This window comes from Chenopodium album, chromosome 2, assembly GCF_948465745.1.
Source record: "Chenopodium album chromosome 2, dcCheAlbu1.1, whole genome shotgun sequence".
Lineage (NCBI taxonomy): Eukaryota > Viridiplantae > Streptophyta > Magnoliopsida > Caryophyllales > Amaranthaceae > Chenopodium > Chenopodium album.
In genome coordinates, this window is record NC_137835.1 from 42,728,328 (window position 1) to 42,749,700 (window position 21,373).

Below are 21,373 nucleotides of genomic sequence, written 5' to 3' on the forward strand. Positions count from 1 at the left end.
ATTTTTCTTATAAACACTTCTTTTATTCTGATTAAAACTTTAAAAAGTCAACTAAAGTCAATTTATCAATGCTAATTAAATTAAGAATGAAAAGAACCTTCTAGAAAAATCTAGAAGACTAAAATCAATTCTAATTGCATTAGGAATGATAAATCAATATTAGGCCCTTCTTTAGATCATTGGCCGCATGTAAAGATCAAACCAGACCTAGTTTAGTAATTTGACCATAACTTCCTCATTATTCATCGGAATTGGGCTTATAATATATCGTTGGAAAGCTCTTTTCAAGCCCCATCCAACTACACCATTATTGGACCCTTTCCATGGACCAAGCCAAACTGGACTGTCTGTTTTCTTAAAATAGATTTTAAAAAATAGAGAGAAAGAAAAGAATTAAAAGCTATCCGCAACACTAGACTTTCTACACTTTCACTTCATTCGATTATGATTCGACGCGAAAGGTACTCATCACCGGGTTTGGTTTTGGGGAGACACAAATGGGCAACCTTGCTTTTGAATCTTTGTATTTTTATGCTTGAGGCTTGTAACTATTTTTTAGCTCTCTTTTTTTTTCTTTAGCATTTATTTTATTTTTACAAGTGTGGGCAATCCCAATCATGCGGTCTATCACTCACTTGGCATTCATGTTTCTCAGGCACGGTACCGAGCACTCGATAAGAGACGCAATCCGAGACGTGTTCATATCGAAGACATGTTCATGTCAAAGACATTGGAACACTTGCCCTTTTGTACATTTTATTGTTTTTGCTACTTTATTTATTTGGGCTATTTTAATCTTTTGATATACTCAAGCTTTGGTTCTTTGAAAAATGCATAAGTTGCACACCATCCCATTCCCAGGTTAGGTAGATATAGGTTGAAAAAGAAAGTCTATCGTTAGACGAGGCTCAAATTGGTTTATCAAAAAAGGATTGCATATTTGAAAGGTGAAAAGTGTTATGATGTGACTACAAGGGGTGCCTCAAATCATTGGTATACCTTGTGCTTAGTTTGACATGGATTTTTTTTTATTTGCTATGCAATGATCATATGTAAGGAAATAAATGCTCATTTTATTAAAAAGGGAAAAAAAAGAAAGAATCTACAAAATTAATCTAAGGGAAAAGAAAGGTGCCTATGCTAGACTTATTGGGGGAAAGGGTAAATAAAAAAGAAATAGAAAAAAGAGGTCATGAAATCTCGTCGTTGAAGCTTGCCTCTGTCTTGTGTCGTTTGCTTTATCATCACTCGCTCTTCTTGTTAGCTGAAGGCATGGGAAACTTGTTATTATCAATCAAATGTTGGATATCCTCCTTTAGCATCCAACAACTCTAAGTAGTATGACCCCTACCTTGATGGTACTTGCAGTGTTCATCTGGATTCCAACTAGGCAATCTCTTTTCAGGTGCGGGATCTTGAATAGGTCCAATGGGAGTAATGAGTCCCTTAGCATGGAGTCGATCGAAGACAGTATCGTAACTCATCCCAATGGGTGTGAAGTCTTTCCTCAGTTGCTTCTTAGATCCTTGGTTATCCATGGCTAAAACTTCACTAAGATCAAAGGTACTAACATTGTTACTAGAGTGGGCGTTTTCGGAAGAAGAAGGATTGCCGTTCTTCTTTCCTTTCCAGCCACCGTGGTTACTATTGTTAGCAGCTTTTTGCTTTGCGAGGTCGTCTTCGATCTCGATTCCGATGTCATAAACGGCCTTGAAAGTATTCAAGTTGTGTTGATATTTTAAATGCTTTGAATACTTTTCTTGTAAGTTTTTGATGAACATCCTCACAGATTCTTTTTCAGAGGGCACCTCAATCATCTTAGCGGAAGTTTCCCTCCACTTATTGAAGAAAAAAGTAAAGCCTTCTTTCTCTTTTTGTCTTAGCATCTCAAGTTGTCTATAATCGGTTTTGACTTGAATACTACACTTGTATCTATCAATGAAAGCGTTTACTATCAATTCCCAGGTAGAGGTTTTCTCTTTGTCAAGGGAGAAGAAACATTGTTGACAAACGGTTTCAAGAGATAAGGAAAACCAGGAATGAAAGACTTTCTTATCAATCCCTTTAATGTTCATTATAGTTTCAAAGGCTCTTAAGTGAAGATAAGGGTTATCTGTTACCTTGAATTTCGGGATGTCGTTGGCATTGAACTTCTGCGGAAGAAGCTCCTTGTCCACCGAGACCCCTTGTGAACTGATGCCTTAAAATTTGTAGTCACTAGACAACTTGCTCAAGCTTTCTTGCATGAGGTCCATCTGTTGTTGCTTCACAGGGTCATCAATTTTGAGGGTTAAAGCCTTCAATGCCTCAGTCACGGTAGTCAATTGATTCCTAAGTTAATTGACTTCTTCTTGAGTTGCCATTATCTTCTTAGCTTTCCTCTTTTGACTAATTGGTTTATCAAAAAGTAAGACCTGAACAAAGGTGTTGTCCTTGATTAATCACCCTTCTCTCCTTGACCAAGTACTGTGGAAAAAGAAATTTGGGATATTCATTGTTAATTATTTGACTCAACTCTATTCAACATGCATAGATGGAAGAAGGTAAGAAGAATGAAGAAAGATGATGTAGATGGAGAGATATGAAGAAATTAGGAATGGAATGTACCCCCAACTCAAATGATGGAAAAAACAGACTCATGCATGAACCTAAGACATGGTCGTGGTGACATATACTCAAAGTGTGTGCTAATACTAGTGGGTGTAGTGAGCGTAGGTGACATGTTAAGACTCGTGTCATGGCCATGTGACTAGACTATGTGACTAGACTCGAACAAAGACTAAGTTAAGACCTCACGTATATGCATTAAACTGGACAGGTTGTGGTATTTTAGTCATAAATTTTGATCTGTGACTCTGATTGGGATGAAACCAACGCCAAATCAAAGATAAAACTCGAGGATACAGATCCATAGGTTGTACGACTCGTAAATCTTCCTAGAACTCCAACTATGACCAAAACTAGTTGACGCTTGAGCAGTATACGGGAACAAAAATCCGGGTTGACTTAAAGGAACTATGTCTCGATTTAAGGTATATTTTTAGCTCAAATAATTAATTAATTAAGCAAAGTCCTTTAGTTATTAATTAGTTTATTAAGACTTATTTACAAACACAAGTCAAACCAAACGGTTAGTTTAGTCACATAATAAGTATGCACAAGTAAGAGATGCATAAGTAGTCAAGTAGTCACAACATGATGCAATGAGTTTGCAACCTAACCATGGCTCTAGCTCTTTAAAGTTCGGGATATGGGTTAGTCAAAGAGGGTCCATGGTTAATTTTCCGGATGCACCGCGTGGAAGCCTTACCTTTTGAAGGGTTGGCGCGAGTAAATGGGACACCGCGAGTTAAAAACTCGCTTCCATGGTTTGGTGAATTCAATATTCTCGGATGTACCCTTTGTTGAACAGAGCGTTCAATCAGGCAGACGGAGCATGAATTCCCAGAGGGTTATGTCCATATGTAGAACACATATGGGTTTCAGAAAAGTGAGAAAAACTCAATCAGGAAGTAGGAACGAGCAAACAGTGCTAAAAACTGGTCAAAATTAGAACACATAATTCTGGCTCGGTATTGAAAGAACTTGGCGCCAGCAAACAGAGGCCGGCGCCAATAATTTGGATTTGGCGCCTGGCGACAGAAGATGGGTCGCCTGGCGTAAGAGTCAAATCAGTGGTGCTAGGCTCTATTTTCTGACGGTAGTTCCTACATGCCTCAGCAGCTTTCTGTGCTCGATAAAATTTTCCAGTTTCGCGCAACATTATTTCGATCCTAGTTGTGAAAGATATTCCTCAAATTGTAGGAGTTTATAGGTACTACGCAGCGCAAAACATGAATCATATTCAATCAAGTACCAATCCCAAGAATCACATGCATAACACACAAGACACATAGTCATACCTTTGACGCGTGAATTCCACGAAGCTATTCGACAGGCAAATCAGGGAGAGAATAGAGCCCTAAGCGTTGCTTCTCTACTTAGTCCATGAGATTCGAACGAGCCGTCCACCAATACTAGATTGGTCGAGTGATTGAGGAAAACCGCGATCACCACCTTTATGAACAACCGACCACCGCACGAACCACCACCACCACGACACACCACCGGCGCCTAGGAGGAGGAGAGAGCCGTGTGAGAGAGAGGACTTTGAGAGGGTTGGGTTTTGTGTTTGCTAATTAGGGTTTGATCACACTGATCAGTTAATTCCTTACTTACTTGCAAACCTAGGCACCTAGTCTATTTATAATCTCATTATAATTAGACTAGAGCACGAAGCCCAAAAACCTCTTAATTCCCCTACATGGCCGGCCACCTAGAGTGATGAGGCCCGTGATGGGCCTCGTCCTCTAATTCTCGATCTAGCCCCTTTGTGTGACCTTATAGGATCCGTCCAATTGGGCTTTGGCCTATTTTACTAGTCCAAAGATCGTTAGTACCTCTAGCTATGGCAAAACGACGACCCAAAAGTACGAACTTAATTATCTCCATAATTTGATCCATTTATATATCTAGTAATTGCACACGACGAAGACATAACTCCTTCAATCTCCCACTTGTCCGAGACAAGGGTGCAATATTCAAATTCCTTAAGTCAATATATGTGTCGATTTGATAATATGATTGCATCACATGTCGAGATCATATTAATCTACAAATCGTTTCTTGAAATTTGAGTTAGAATTACAAAACCAAATGATTACTGTGTAATGCATTTGAACGCGGCCACGTATTTTCTGAATTCTCCCTCTTCAAGCGGCCATGACACATTTCCTAATTTAATAGGTAGACTCTATCCAATCTTGTGGTAACATGACTCCCACTCAACTTCTGAAATAACCGGGAAACACCCTTTATAATCTCCAGTTACGACTAGACGTTTGAGTGTACCACAGTCACAACATCCATTGAATGAAATCAATGTTCCACTCATGTCAAAGGAATCCACTAATATCTACGGAAGCTCTATACTTGAACTTCAAATTAGGTCAATAATTCGATCATGCATCATTCATGCATATCCAAGTGATTGACCGAGCTTCACTATGCCCCTATAGCCCATGAAACTGCGCTATCCAATCAATCGTACATGCTAGTTCATTTATTGAAATCATTTATGTCCACTTTAATGATCTCGAACTAGGAACTTTAAATAATATATGAATTTTGTTCACCTGTGGGGTTTCAATTCACCAGGTCATCAACCTGATGAGCCCATCAATTCATAATTATTTTGGACATTTTATTTAATTTCCAAAACCATAATTAAATAAGAGAAATAATAATTTCTATTTTAAACATAATTCTGCAAATTGATGCATTTCTTATGTAATATGTTTTCTCAAAACATATACAACTTAAATTACATAACTTGCTTCAATCCTAAGACTTTAATATGACTCTCATATCTCAGTCCATGGAAGGGGTTTAGTGATTTCTCACTCATAATAAAACTTTGCAGAACACGACCTTCCGCTGGTCAATGATCTCATAATTGAGGTGATATCTCATATCCTTTTGTTTGGATTTGTGATGTGACTCTGGCCTCTTTGTTCTTGGGCAAAGGTGACCTATTAGTCACATGACATTCTAATCCGAACTTCCTCTGTAACTATTTGACTATAGTTTAATACACATATTCTGACATTGAGTATGCAACAGTGCTCAGCTTTGAACTCTTCAAGCTCACTGTCCTTTTCCATACAGATACAAACATGCATTTAGATCACCATCTAGAATCATCTTGCATGTTGGGAAAACTTGCATTCATGTAACCTTTTGACAACTTGCTTAAATTACAATAGCTAGAAGAATCCTTTTTTAGTGCTTCTCAAGTACTCAAGGATTTGTTCCTGGTAGTTCTCTGTATGCTTATTCTGAATTTGCTTGAAACCTGCTACATATGTACAAGTCATATGCAACATCTTGCTTTGTACATTTCATGGCACATATAATGAACCTTTTGCAAAAGCATAAGGTACATTATCCATACAACTCAACTCTATTAGCTTCTGAAGGCACTGAGTTTTACTGAGTGTAATACCATGAAACATGGGAAGACATCCTCTCTTAGAGTCTTGCTTCATAAACTTGTCAAGATCCTTATCAACATAAGTCTCTCGATTCATTCCAATAATTCTTCAAGATTCACTTCATGGATTTTAATTCCCAATATGTACTCAACATCTCCTAAGTCTATCATATTGAAACAATCTTTCTAACCATTGCTTGACTTATTCAAGCATTGATATATCATTTCATATGAACTATATGTCAACTACATACTAGACTAAAAGACCAATTGCTCCCACTAAACTTCTTGTTTCTACAAGAATTCTTTCGTTCTACTAAGGAAATCAAACTGTTTGATTGCCTAATCAAAACGAATGTTCCAACTCCCTGATGCTTACTTCAATCCATAAAATGAATTTATGAAGTTTGCAAAAACTTTCTAGGAATTTCTGGATTTCAAACTCTTAGGTTGTATCATATACATGTTCACCATCAAGAACATTTCATGAAAGTGATTTTGATATCCACAACTAGAATAATCCGAATAGGCTTACCCAACTAATAGGTTTGACCCTATTTGTAAGACTATTATGGACTAACACATTTTTACAAACATGGAGTCCATACTGGATTTCATGGCTTTAAGCCATTTCCTGAGTTGGCATTTATCCAAAGCTTGCTTGTAGGCATGGGTTCCAACCATTCCAGTAGGAAAATTTTAGAATCCACCTTTTCTAAGAATTTCAACAAACTGTTTGTTTTGATCCCAAGTAACCTATGATAGGTATGAGCGAAAATAGAATTATTCTCTTCAACTTTTTGAAGCCTTTCATTCTAGTAGGACGATAGAAGCCTCGCTAGTTGAATTAGCTTGCTTCGACACATGGTTTATCAAATTAGCTGATTTCATATGTTTTCGTGGAATTAAATGATTAAATCAACAAAGTTTAACCAAAATTCATGGAATTTAGTAACTCAAAGTTTCAATCACTTATCATAAATAAAGATTGAATCTTTAGTACTTAGAAGCAACAAAGAATAACAATTTCACACTTAATGCAATCAATTTGCAATTATGTGAAAAATAAAACCAAACTTTCAAGCACCAATTACTACCAAGTAATCATGCTTAAAGTGGTCTAAAATTGCATATAAATTAAGGAAAGAACCAAATACATAACCACCATAAATATGCAATCAATTTTCAAGGTTAGAAAGACTTAAAATTTTTCGTCAAAACGAAAAATCCCTCGAAAAATGCATTTCTGGTCGTTTTTTTTGGCTAAAAACAGAAACGTGAAGGGGTAAAACCATTTCCAGAACGCCTTTTCCACCCAAAATTCACTATTTTTGGGTCGAAATCTGGGTTCGGGAGCTGAAGACAGCTCTAATACGAGGTAAAAATTGGAAAAACGAGTTACTAATCTAATTAGCAACTTAAAACCAGAAAAATTAAGCCATAAAAACACCTTGAAAATATTATGATTTTAAAAATAAACGAGCGAGGCTCTGATACCACTGTTGGGGTTTGGTGAGTCCGACTCACCGCGGAAACAAACCCAAAAACAAGACCGCACTCGCAATAAATAAAACCATAAACATAATTATATTAATCACAAGATTAAGATAAGCTAATTACCTTTGACGCGTGCTTCGCTCCAAAATGAGCTCTTACTTGAAAGCTTCAAGTCCCGCTCACACGGAGACCTCCAACGAAGTCCACCCGCACCAACAAAACCAACTAGGTCCAATGTATTGGGGTTAGCAAGACCCGACCAATAAAACCCGAGTAATTATATTGAGTTCAATGGTTTTCACTAATTGTGATGCCTTTTTCAACTCTTACTCAAGCATCATTCCTAATGCCCATACTTGGGTATTTATAGGAAATGATGGGAGTATCATTTACTCTCCCATCAATGTGGGATAGTATGATTTTTCCATTTTATTTTAAAGCTAAAATAAAATTAATAATCAAGCTAGTAATAAATCAACAAGTGGCAAGCTCATGTGAGTGGTTAGGTGAGGACCACTTGGAGAAGGGGGGGGGGGACCAAACTTGCTCCCCACTCCCTCTCCCATAACCGGCCACCTCACTCCACACACACTCAAGGACCACAAGCCACATGGCACCCACCCTTGGGCACCAAGGCAGCCAAGGTGGGCTGCCATGTGCTGCTGTCCGTAGCAGCCACGCCCAACAAGCCCAGCAGGCCCAGCACTCGCATGTGGGTTGCCAGGCGCTGCTGGCCAGCAAGCCCAGCATGCTTGTGCGGGCTTCTGCTGGCCTTGTGCCTTGGCCAGCGCTGCTAGGCAGCAAGTAATGGCCTAGCCATGCTGCTGCTAGCTGTGGCGAGCTGGCGCGCCTAGCGTGCTAGCTGCTGCAGCTTGTTGCGGCATGGCTTGCTAGCCATTGCGCGCACAAGGCTGCGCCTAGCATGCTAGCACGCACTAGGCAGCGCCTAGCCTTGCGATGCTAGTATGGGTGCGCTAGCACGCACCAGCCAGCCTAGGCTCGGCTTGGTGCGCATGCTAGCCACCATGCTAGGCCATACGCCCTGACAGGGTAAAGTCGTATCCCCTAATCAAAAATAATTCCTAAGTCCTCTAACTAAAGTAGATAGGGAAGTAGGGTCGATCTCCACATGGAAACAAGTCTTTTTATTCCTAATTAATTATTATAATCTAAACTATTTAAGTAACCAATATTTATAATTAAGTAAGAAACTAAACTACTAAAGTTGAGAATAGGAAGAAAACAATATATGAAAGGATATAGGGCATAGGTTCACCAATAAATAATACTCCGGGGTAAAACATAGTAATCAATCATTGACATTGCATAAATAACATGATTAACAGGCTCTCGCAATTTATTAATCAACATAGATCTAACAGGCTCTCGCAATTTACTAGATCCAAGTTCTTATTGAAAATAGCCTTTAATATCAAATTAACATCTGCTCGATTCATCAATTTAATATTGCTATACTTTTACAAGCCGCAATTGTAAAACATTAAAACAATCCAATAAGAAATTATCATGCAATACCAACAATCAATAATAGTCAATCATCAATGCATCAATTAACCAGATTGTAAAGGGCTCTCGCTACTTATTACAATCACACAATTAATTTATCGGTATTAAATCTCATCTCTCGAATCTTGACTTAACCATTTATAAATTAACTTGCCTATTGAAACTAGACCTAAACATTAATTCTCATCTCTCGATTCTTGAATCAATATTGTCAAACTCATGCATAAAAAATTGGCCTAATCTAGTCACAGAGCATTAATCCAATCAATAGGAAATTAATCTAGCATTGATAATTAACAACAATAATTTACCCCTTCATATTATTTATTAGATCCCCATAAACCCTAGAAATTTAATTACTACGAAAACACTAGAAAACACATATTAGTAATAAAAGTGGCTCTAAAGAGCCAAAAACACTACTAATTCTGACCAAGGGACGGGGGTAAAATACTATATAAAATGGACACATCACGCCCTTAGCACTCGGTTTGCTTGGGCATTCCGATGCTAGGGGTATTTTGGTCTTTTGTTGATTTATTACTATTACTCGTCTCGTCTTTCACTATTTTTCGACTCGACTTCCGACGCTCGGTTTCGACGCTCTAAGCTCGAATTTCCGACGTCTAAATAAATATTACTCGGTCGACTCATTAATTCCTTCCGAATTAATTCGTCGGTTCGGTTTGTTGAATGCTTGGGCGTGACCCAAAGGGTTCAGTCAAGATTAAGCTGTAATATTAATTATTCATTAATATTACTGATCGGAAGCGGCCTCCACCCAGGCATTCCGATCACTTGACCTCACTGAATATATTAGCTTTCTAATAATTCTGAACCCACTAACGGAATAGTACACTTGTTCGAAGGACACCATTCCTTTCAATCTCCCACTTGTCCTTCCGGACAAGTGCGCATTTTGTGTACAACCTTTTTCCTATGTCGCTTAATGTCTCTTCATGAACTATAAGGTAAGATTTATTTTGTCATCCTTATTACGTCCAGAAGTGTTTCCCGATTCCGAGTCCGACTGTCAATAAACAGATGATTTCTAAAATCCATCCGGGCACGACCATGCATTTTACAGTCTCGCTCTACGAGAGGCCTTGTATACAACAAAGACATCTTCCCTATTTTAGTAGGGGGACATTCCCAGTCTTGTAATGTAGCTCCTCTTACTGAGAGGACCTAGTCGCCCGAGTGTTGCCGTTATAATCCCCTATTATGGCAGACGTTTGACAACATCAAAGCGAACTAGTACTCAAACAAGAGAACTCACAATACTCATGGTCGAGGAAATAGGTTTCGATAGCCATAATGAGAAGTATACTTATGACAAATTTTTTTAATTTCTTAAAGTATTCTCATAGGTCGATCCAGTATGGTTCTAAACCAATACCTGTGCAAATGATTTATGACAATCATGTCCTTGTAGCACATGAAACGGTGCTATAAATCAAACTACACACTAATCTCAATCGGTCATTAATCGTCCATCGTTTAAATGACCTTGATTAGGGATAATTTTCGATTATAATATTCAATGTTCACTTAATAGGTGTTTCCTTACCAAGACTGGTCTTGATACCCTATTTTGAATATTCTCAGAATCGAATGGACTCATTATTTAATCCTAAACCACAATTAAATAGCATAACGGAGTAATAAAATATTGCATGAAATTTTATATTACTCCAAAACTTGAATGGTTTTCCTTAGCGTCTTACATTAATTTTTCTCAAAATTAACTAAAACACTAAACAAGGAAATCAAAGCCAGTCTCCTACATGCTTGATTCCCATTGCCTCAACGTGCTTGTTGTGCTTCACTTGAGGCAAAGGTTTAGTAAGTGGATCGGCTACATTGTCATCCGTTCTAACTTTGCAAATTCTGATTTCACCCTCTGATTTCCATTCTCGAATCATGTGAAATCGCCGCTTGACATGTTTGACCTTCTGATGTTCTCTAGGCTCTCTGGCCTGAGAAATAGCTCCATTGTTGTCACAATAGAGGGCTATTGGACCCTTTATAGAGGGTACAACATCAAGTTCACTAACGAACTTACGAATCCAAACAGCCTCCTTAGCTGCTTCAGCAGCTGCTAAGTATTCGGCTTCAGTTGTAGAATCTGCAGTTGTACTCAGCTTTGCGCTCTTCCAACTAAACGTCCCTCCATTTAGACAAAACACATATCCAGATTGCGATTTGAAATCGTCTCTGTCTGTCTGGAAGCTTACGTCGGTATAACCTTCCACAACTAAATCCTCTGCACCACCATACACCAGGAATTTATCCTTGTTCCTTTTCAGGTACTTTAGGATATTTTTGGCCGCAGTCCAATGCACCTCTCCTGGGTCTGATTGGTAACGGCTTGTAGCACTCAAGGCATACGATACATCTGGCCTAGTACATATCATGGCATACATGATCGATCCAATAAGCGAAGCATATGGAATCTGATTCATTTTTACCCGCTCATCAAGTGTCTGTGGACACTGCTTCTTGCTTAGGGTTATGCCATGTGACATTGGCAAGTGACCTCTCTTTGCCTCCTCCATGCCAAATCGAGCAAGTACCTTATCAATATAAGTACTCTGACTCAATCCAATCATCCTTTTTGATCTATCCCTATAGATCTTGATGCCTAGTATATACTGAGCCTCTCCCAAGTCTTTCATTGAGAAGCACTTTCCAAGCCAGGCCTTTACAGACTCTACTAACGGAATGCTGTTTCCAATGAGCAATATGTCATCGACATATAAGACTAGGAAGATGATGTAACTCCCACTAACCTTCTTGTAAACACAAGATTCATCTGGATTCTTGATAAAACCAATCTTACTGATGGCTTCATCGAATCGCAGATTCCAACTTCTGCTTGCTTGCTTTAGTCCATAAATGGACTTCTTAAGCTTACAAACTTTCCTAGCATTGTTTTGGTCGACAAAACCTTCAGGCTGTGTCATATACACAGTTTCTTCCAAATAACCATTAAGGAAGGCGGTTTTGACGTCCATCTGCCATATTTCATAATTGTAATATGCAGCAGTCGCTAGGAGGATCCGAACGGATTTAAGCATTGCGACTGGTGAAAAGGTTTCATCGTAATCAATACCATGAACTTGTCTGTAACCTTTTGCCACCAATCTAGCTTTGTAAATGAATACATTTCCATCTTTGTTGGTTTTCATCTTGAAAATCCTTGAAAATCCACTTACATCCGATAGGTGTATAACCTTCGGGTAAGTCAACCAAGTACCAGACTTGATTTTCAAACATGGAATCCATTTCAGATCTCATGGCCTCTTGCCATTTAGTAGAGTCGGTGCTTGCCATTGCTTGCTTGTAGGTTGCCGGTTCATCTCCATCCATTATCAGGATGTCCTGATTCTTGGTTAATACTAAACCAAGATATCTATCAGGTTGAGATCTCGGCCTCTGAGACCTACGTAGGGTAATGGATTGAGCATTTGCATTGTCGGTTCGACTTTGCACATTTTGATCATTTTGACCTGCGTCAACAGATGCTGTTTGAGCACTTTGACTGTCATTATGATTTTGTTGCTCATCCTCACGAACTTCGTCGAGTTCGATTTTCCTCCCACTTGTCATTTTGGAAAGGTGCTCCTTCTCCAAAAAGACACCATCGCGAGCAACAAACACTTTGTTCTCCGATTTGTTGTAGAAGTAATACCCTTTGGTTTCTTTTGGGTAGCCCACAAAGTAAACCTTGTCAGATTTGGGATGAAGTTTATCAGAAATCAATTTCTTGACATATGCTTCGCATCCCCATATTTTTAGAAAAGATAACCTAGGAGGGTTCTTCGTCCATAATTCATATGGAGTCTTTTCTACAGCTTTTGATGGAGCACGGTTTAGTGTTAGTGCCGCAGTTAGAAGTGCGTGTCCCCAGAAAGAGATAGGAAGATCACTAAGACCCATTGTTGATCGTACCATGTCTAACAAGGTTTGATTTCTCCTTTCGGATACTCCGTTCCATTGTGGAGTTCCTGGAGGTGTCAATTCTGAAAGTATACCCTTTTCTTTCAGATGGTCATCGAATTCTTGGCTCAAGTATTCACCACCTTGATCCGATCGAAGGGCTTTCATTTTCTTGCCAAGCTGATTTTCAACTTCACTCTGAAATTCTTTGAACTTTTCAAATGATTCAGATTTATGCGACATGAGGTAGACATAGCCATATCTACTATAGTCGTCTGTGAAAGTGATGAAATATCGATGTCCATTTCTTGTGGTTGAGCTCATTGGTCCACATACATCGGTATGTATAAGACCAAATAAGTCACTTGCCCTTTCTCCCAACTTGGAGAATGTCTGTTTAATCATCTTGCCTAATAGACATCCCTCGCAATTCTCAAACGATTCTAAATCGAAAGAGTCAAGAACACCTTCTTGTAGAAGTTTCTTGATGCGTTTGATGTTGATGTGGCCAAGACGACAATGCCACAAGTAAGTCTGATTTGACTCTATGGTCTTAGCTCTTTTGGTATCATTATTCACATTATAAACTTGTTTGTCTAAAGAAAGCACATAAAGGCCATTTTCAGAATGTGCAATACCATATAAAACATTATCGAGATAAAACGAACATTCTTTGTCCTTTACTCGAAATTCAAAACCTTTGGCGTCCAACGCCGAAATTGAAATAATGTTTTTGGTAATGTTAGGAACATAATAAACATTATCGAGTTCAAAAACTAGCCCGGTGGGCAAAGACAAACTGAGAGTTCCTACGGATACGACACCAATTCTGGCTCCATTGCCGACCCGGAGTTCAATCTCTCCCTTCTCTAGCCTTCTAGCGTTCCTTAGTCCCTGAGAATTGGAACAAAGGTGTGATCCACATCCGGTATCTAATACCCATGATGTTAAGCTAGTGAAGTTAAAGTCTATAACGAATATACCTGATTCAGAAGCAACGGTTCCGTTCTTCTTATCTTCCTTGAACTTGAGGCAATCTCTCTTCCAATGTCCCTTCTTCTTACAGTAGAAACATTCGGAATCAGATTTAGAAGACACTACCTTCTTATCCTTGGTAGCTTTAGACTTAGGCGGAAAAGTTTTCTTCTTACCTTTCCCCTTAAAGCCTTTCTTCTTCTTGCCCGAAAATTTGAACGGCTTGCCCTTTTTAATCATGAGCATATCATGCTTTCCCTCATCCTTGAGCGTTTGCTCAGCTTGCTTCAACATACCATGAAGCTCGGTGAGGGTTTTCTCCATGCTGTGCATATTATAGTTCATCTTGAACTGATCATAGCCTTTGTGCAGCGAGTGGAGAATGATGTCAATTGCCATCTCGGTTGAATACCCCGCATCAAGCCTTCCCATGTTTTCAAACAATCCAATCATTTTGAGTACATGTGGGCTGACTGGCTCTCCTTTCTTGAGCTTGCTCTCAAGGATCTGCCTGTGGGTTTCAAACCTTTCAGTTCGGGCCTGCTCTTGGAACATATTCTGCAATTCAGAAATGATCTCAAAAGCCGTCTCTTTTTCAAAGAAAGTCTTTTGAAGCTCAGGAGACATTGTGGCCAACATGATGCATTTGACATCTTGATTGGCACTTTGCCATCGATTTAGGGTAGCTTGAGTCACCTCCTCATTGGGAGCCTCGGGCATTTCCTCATCAAGGACATATTCCTTTTGCTCTTGCATGAGAACAATTCGCAAGTTCCTTTGCCAATCAAGAAAATTTGGCCCACTCAGCTTCTCCTTGTCGAGAATTGAGCGTAACGAGAATTGGTTGTTTGAGTTATTTGAAGACATGATTCTACAATTGAAAGAATTTGAAATGAAAAACCATTCATTATACTTAAATAAGATTGAATTCATGCATTTTAATCAAACTTATTTAAAACGTCTTATTCACACATTAAAGATTGTCCCCATTTTAGGTGAGAATAAGTCGATTCCAAGATCCAAAGAAACAAAGAGTGGTTAAGCATGCTTTGGCTTGTCTTAACACTCAATCTCCTAAGGTAAGCAACGCTTTGCTAATGGCTCCAAGCCACTCTTGGTTGAATAAATCGTCGCATCCAATGCTCTCTAAACAATTTATTCAATTTGCCACGACATGTTAGGACTCCATCACTCATATCGTTGAGTATAACCAAAATCACCTTGCATACCCGGTATGCCTTACGTTCCTTGGAGAAGTAGTGATGCCTCGCTTTGGTGTAGCCCACCACTACCCTCGTTCGGTTGGTAAGTGTGTTTTGGAATGGCAAGTTTTACTCAATATTTTAGGGACCTAGGGTTTCTATGTTGGTTGATTTAAGTGAACTTAATTAATCATCTCAACATTCGAAATCCTAAACATGCATCTAACATATAATTCATATATATATAAACATAAGTATATATCGAAAACATAAATAGAGATGCATTTGGCAACTAGCATGACCCCTTGAGATCTTCAAGTCTTCAAAAGGTCTTCATTTGCAACTTCATGGCTTTGTCTTCTAAGAACCCCGTCTTCAAGACTTGACCAAAATATTACAATTGCTAGTATCTACGATTAGGACTAATCTAAATATTAAGGTACAAAAATACTCAACGGTTCGCAGACCGTATTTAGATTTACAAAAATACATCACGAATCAACAGTCCGTATTTTCTATCCTAATCGGGCCCCACTAGTTGCCATTTCATAAAACCTGTGAGAGAATTTTACATTCCATTCATCCATTCACTATCTGTGAATGGCCCATGCATTTTACAACGATAAACAAGTAACAATGCATAAAACGTGCGAGAACTAGTAACTAATCTAGGTGGTTAATCCAATTAACACGCCTAATTAAACTAGTCAAAGTTGTTTTAACCGGTTATGGAAATAACTAAGAGACGTTCCCACTAAATTCCGCATCCAACTTAACTAATCCAATTAATTAAGTCGGTGAACCCAAATATTTGCCAAAATTAATTTTTTGCAAATGTCGCTCAAAAACCGAGGCCTAGCCTCCAAAAATTTTAATTAAATAAACAAAATAATTAAAATAATTAAAATGACAATTTAAGCAAAATACGTATTCCAAAATGTCTAAGTGCCTAGCACTAAGACTTGGAGTCCAAAAATTACCTTTACTTACATATTAAGCAACGCTAAAATTAACTTTAAAATAGCATCGCCTTAATAACCCGGGGTTATTGTGCCAATTATGGGATTGTACGTACCGTACAACAAGCACGTAGTATGCCCATGCGCACCCCCGCAACACCAAGCATGCATGTGGGCTGCTTGTGCTCGCATGCGCTACGCCCAGCCCAGCCAAGCGTAGCAGCACGCACAGCGCGCACATCATTATGCTGCTGTTGCGCCATGCTGCTGCTTGCTGCTGGCAGTGAGCAGCAGCCCACGCCCTTCCTCGCACACACACACGCACAACACCAAGCACCTAAGAACGAAGTGCCCAGCAGCCTCGGCAACCACATATGGGTTGCGTGAGCAGCCCAGCTAGCCGAGAGCTAGCTCGGGGCTCTTAGGCCTCGTGTTGCGTGCTAATGCTTTGAAAATTATCGATTTTTGTGTGTGACATTATAAATCAATTCTAAATTAATTTTAGAATCAATTTTGAGGAAAAATGAAAAATAACAAGTCCAACTTAAATAATTCATCCAAATGCAATTAACCAAATTTATTTCCAAGAACCATTCTTTAATAAAATTGGTTTAACTTGGTGTAATAAAATAAATTAGGGCAATTCTCACTATTAATTTAATCACTTTAAATTAATCTTCAGATTTTGACAAAATAAAAGGGAGTTGGAAAAATGAACATAAGTTCAATAAAGACTCCAACTTTAATACTTGTGACTTCATGAAAAATTATATCTTCCAATATGAAGATAAACCAATTTCAATCACAAGTTTTAAACTTTATGATTCCAATCAACTAAAAAATGATTAAATCAACAAAGTTTAACCAAAATTCATGGAATTTAGTAACTCAAAGTTTCAATCACTTATCATAAATAAAGATTGAATCTTTAGTACTTGGAAGCAACCAAGAATAACAATTTCACACTTAATGCAATCAATTTGCAATTATGTGAAAAATAAAACCAAACTTTCAAGCACCAATTACTACCAATTAATCATGCTTAAAGTGGTCTAAAATTGCATATAAATTAAGGAAAGAACCAAATACATAACCACCATAAATATGCAATCAATTTTCAAGGTTAGAAAGACTTAAAATTTTTCGTCAAAACGAAAAATCCCTCGAAAAATGCATTTCTGGTCGTTTTTTTTGGCTAAAAACAGAAACCTGAAGGGGTAAAACCATTTCCAGAACGCCTTTTCCACCCAAAATTCACTATTTTTGGGTCGAAATCTGGGTTCGGGAGCTGAAGACAGCTCTAATACGAGGTAAAAATTGGAAAAACGAGTTACTAATCTAATTAGCAACTTAAAACCAGAAAAATTAAGCCATAAAAACACCTTGAAAATATTATGATTTTAAAAATAAACGAGCGAGGCTCTGATACACTTTTATTGTAATGTTTCTGGATTGTGAATTAATTCAACAATGCCCTTTAGATGATTAATTCTTTTGATTAAAACATTTATCACAACAATCATATTGTGGTGTTAATTGTTTATCTCAAACTGATTTTACATTTCATTTGGAATTTTGAACATTTCAATGTTTCCAAGCTTTACTTCATTAAGTAATTATTTACATATTTACTTAAATCGTCAGTAAAAGCGATGAAATAGTTAAATCTCTTTGCTAATTTTGAACTTATTGGTTCACATACATCATATGTATAAGTACCAAAAGGTCATTTTAGCTTCTTTTACCCTTTCTACTAAAAGGCAACTTGGTCATCCTAACTTATCAAGCATGACTTCTAATTCTCAAGTGATTCATAACCATATAAGAATGAGAGTCCATCCATTACTTAGGATGTGCAAATGGTTAGTGTGACCTAACCTTAATTACTTGTTATAAGTAAGTGTATTTTGAATCATCTAAATCTTATTTTTGTGATCTACTTATATCAATGTCATAAAACAAAATTAACTCATGTCTAGCAAAATGAAAATAATTTATTACCTTGGTCATGGATCAACACTTGTCCAAGCCAAGTAAACCAAATTCAGTATTCAAAACAAGAAAACCGAAATATTGTCTCATCAAAACTGGAAATTGTTCTAAAATCATGATAAACTAATCAAAATTTAAAATTATGAAGCTATCTCTGGCCACTCAAACACTTCTAGTGAACCTTCAAGCTCCATTTCCATGCTAGCTTCACTTGTTTGCAGTTCCTGCGCAACATCACTATGTTAAGCACTGCAACTTGGTATCACATACCTAAGTGAAAGTTAAAATGTTTATAACATTATACCTGAGGTTGATGCTCCATTCTTCTTGAGGAAGTCATGGTATTTTTGGCAATTACGATTCCAATGCCCCTTCTTCTTGCAGTAAAAGCATTCACTTTCACTTGCAGCCTTGGGCTTTGGAGTCATCTTAGGCTTCTCAGGAGCCTTGGCAATTTTCTTGCCCTTTCTCTTAGCATTAGTCTTTTGCCCCTTCTTCTTGAACCCCTTTCCCTTTTGAATCATAAGAACTTCCTTCTTAGGTTCCTTAGGGATTTGTTTCTCAGTACTAACCAGCATTGCATGCAATTGATTCATAGTCTTTGCAGTGGCAGTCATGTTAAAATTCATGATAAACTGGTTGAAACTTTCTAGTAGTGAATGGAGAATGATGTATGTTGCCAAATCATCACTGTATGGGTGCCCCAGTTTCTCCATACTTTGAATTAGGCCGATCATTTTGAAAACATGATCATGAACTGTGGCTCCCTTCTCCATCCTACAATCAAGAATCTCACGATGGAGCTCATACCTTTAAACTCTGGCTTGTTTCTTAAACAAAGCTTTGAGTTCTTGCACGATTGAGTAGGCATCCTGGTCCTCAAAACGCTTTTGAAGACTAGGCTTCATGGTAACAATCATTAAGCAAGTGATAGGTATAGCTCTGTCATGAGCTTTCTCGTGCTTCTTGATCTCTGCCGCAGTTGGATTTTCTGGCAGAGGTCCTGGTAATGGGGTATCAATGATATCCTCTTTACCCTCAGATTTCAGAACAAGTCTTAGCATTCTTTCCCAAGTGGAAAAGTTATCCCCTGTCAACCTATCCTTCTCAAGGAATGGTCGAAGGTTGTAAACGTTGTTGTCATTGTGGTTACGGCTACCCATCTATGTCAAAATAAGGCAAAGTTTAATAATTATGTTTAATTTAAAATTAAAGTACCATAAACGCATTCATTTGGTAACTTTAAAACACTTTATCCAATAATTAATTGATCCCAATTGAATTTAAGTGATTCCAAGATCCTTTATTTGTGCAATAATTGACCGGACTTTGGCCCTACCATCAACCATTACATTTTAAAGGTGAGTAAACTCTTTACTGATTACAACTCTTGTAACTCTTGGTTGAATAATTAATCATCACATGTTTAATTATTTCCCTTTGCTTCAAGGTTCTAAACTCTTTAGGTAACCTTGCTGAGCACAACCAATTAAAAGTGTAAAATTTGTTTTACCCCCACTCCCCTAAGATATAATATGACACCCAGCTTTGGCATGACCCATCATAAATATCAAAGGTTTCATCGGGTTTTTAATTGGAAAAGCAATCTCAATATTACTGGGACGTAGATTTATTATGTTGTGATTATTTAGTGAAATCTAACATGCATAATCTACTAATGCAATAAATCATGACATAGTATGGCCCCTTAGTCCTAAGAAAACTAGAAATGAAAAAGCTCCCACTTGAATCGTCATGAATCTCCATCCACCTTTCTCCTTTGGGCCTTCACTTCGTGGGCTTCTTTAGACTAACACTATTTAAATAACTATTCTATTTACTTTAAATAAAAGTTACAAATACTTAACGGTACGCAGACCGTATTTAGATTACAAATATACATCACGATGCGCAGATCGTATTTAGGAATCTATGGGCCATACTAGTCTATATATAGCAATATAATATCATATATTATAAAAGTGACATATAATAAATCACTCAACATGCTTGTCTAAACTACAACATCGAATGTTCATAATAAAGTCAACGCATTTCCTAAAATATCTTATATTTTAATCATAATTAGATAATATCATATATTATTCATGACCGTTTATAAAATATCATATATTTAATTTAGTCATGAGATAGAATCAAATCATATTTTAATCTAAAAAGATAAATCATATTTAATCTTCCATGATTATCCTAACAAATTTAGGAGATTCTATCCTAATTATTAGCCAATCAAATAATTTTAAAATCAATTATATCCTAATCTAATTATGGGATAATCACATTATTTAAATCAATTATTATCCTTTTGGAATATGCTCAGAATATCCTAATCAATCTTATCCAAAATTAACCACTTTAATTAGGATAATTACCAATTTAACAACTTTAAATATGGATAATATCAAATATAATAACCTTGAATATTTGATCTTATCCTAAAATAATAGATTTTATCCAAATAAAACCAATTTTATCTTTTAAAATAAAAGATCATATTTTCAAAATATTTTAACTTATCCAAAATAAAACTGATTTTATCCCAAAATAATTCACAATTATCTTGAAATAATTTTAAAATAAGATAATTAATTTTTTTTTTTTGAAAATACCGCAAGCCACCACCGCCGGCCACCGTGGTTGGATAGCCGAAGCTAGCCACGGTGGCTGGCTGCCTTAACAGCAGCCACTGCCGCAAGGCAACAGCGGGCAGCTGCTCCGGCAGCTGTGGCAGCAGCCGTGCAACGCTTGCACGCTGCTGCCCACAACCACCCCGACCTCCTGCCCTCCCTCCCTCCCTCTCGGACTACCACCTGGTCGGCAGCCGCCGTGGCTGCGCCACCCAGCCGCGGTTGCCGACCAAAATAAGATTTTTTTTTTGTGTGTTTTAATTTAATTAAAATAACGCTTATCAAAATTAAATTAAATCAGTCCAAAAGATTAAAATTAAATCACATTCAACTTTAAAATTAGGGTTCTTCATAAAATTAATCCCAATTTAATTCTAACTTTTAAAATTAAATTGATTATCATACACAAAACACTTTTATTCATAAATCAAGCCTATTAAAATTATGAATCATAAAATAAATCGAATTAAATCAAAATCAAGCACAAAAATCATATTTTAGGGCTAGGATTTTCAAAAAAATTTAAAATTTATGGTTAGGGGGTTCGAAAATTTCGAACATAATAGGGCTAAAATTCGGTCTCTTCATGGCTATTTTGAG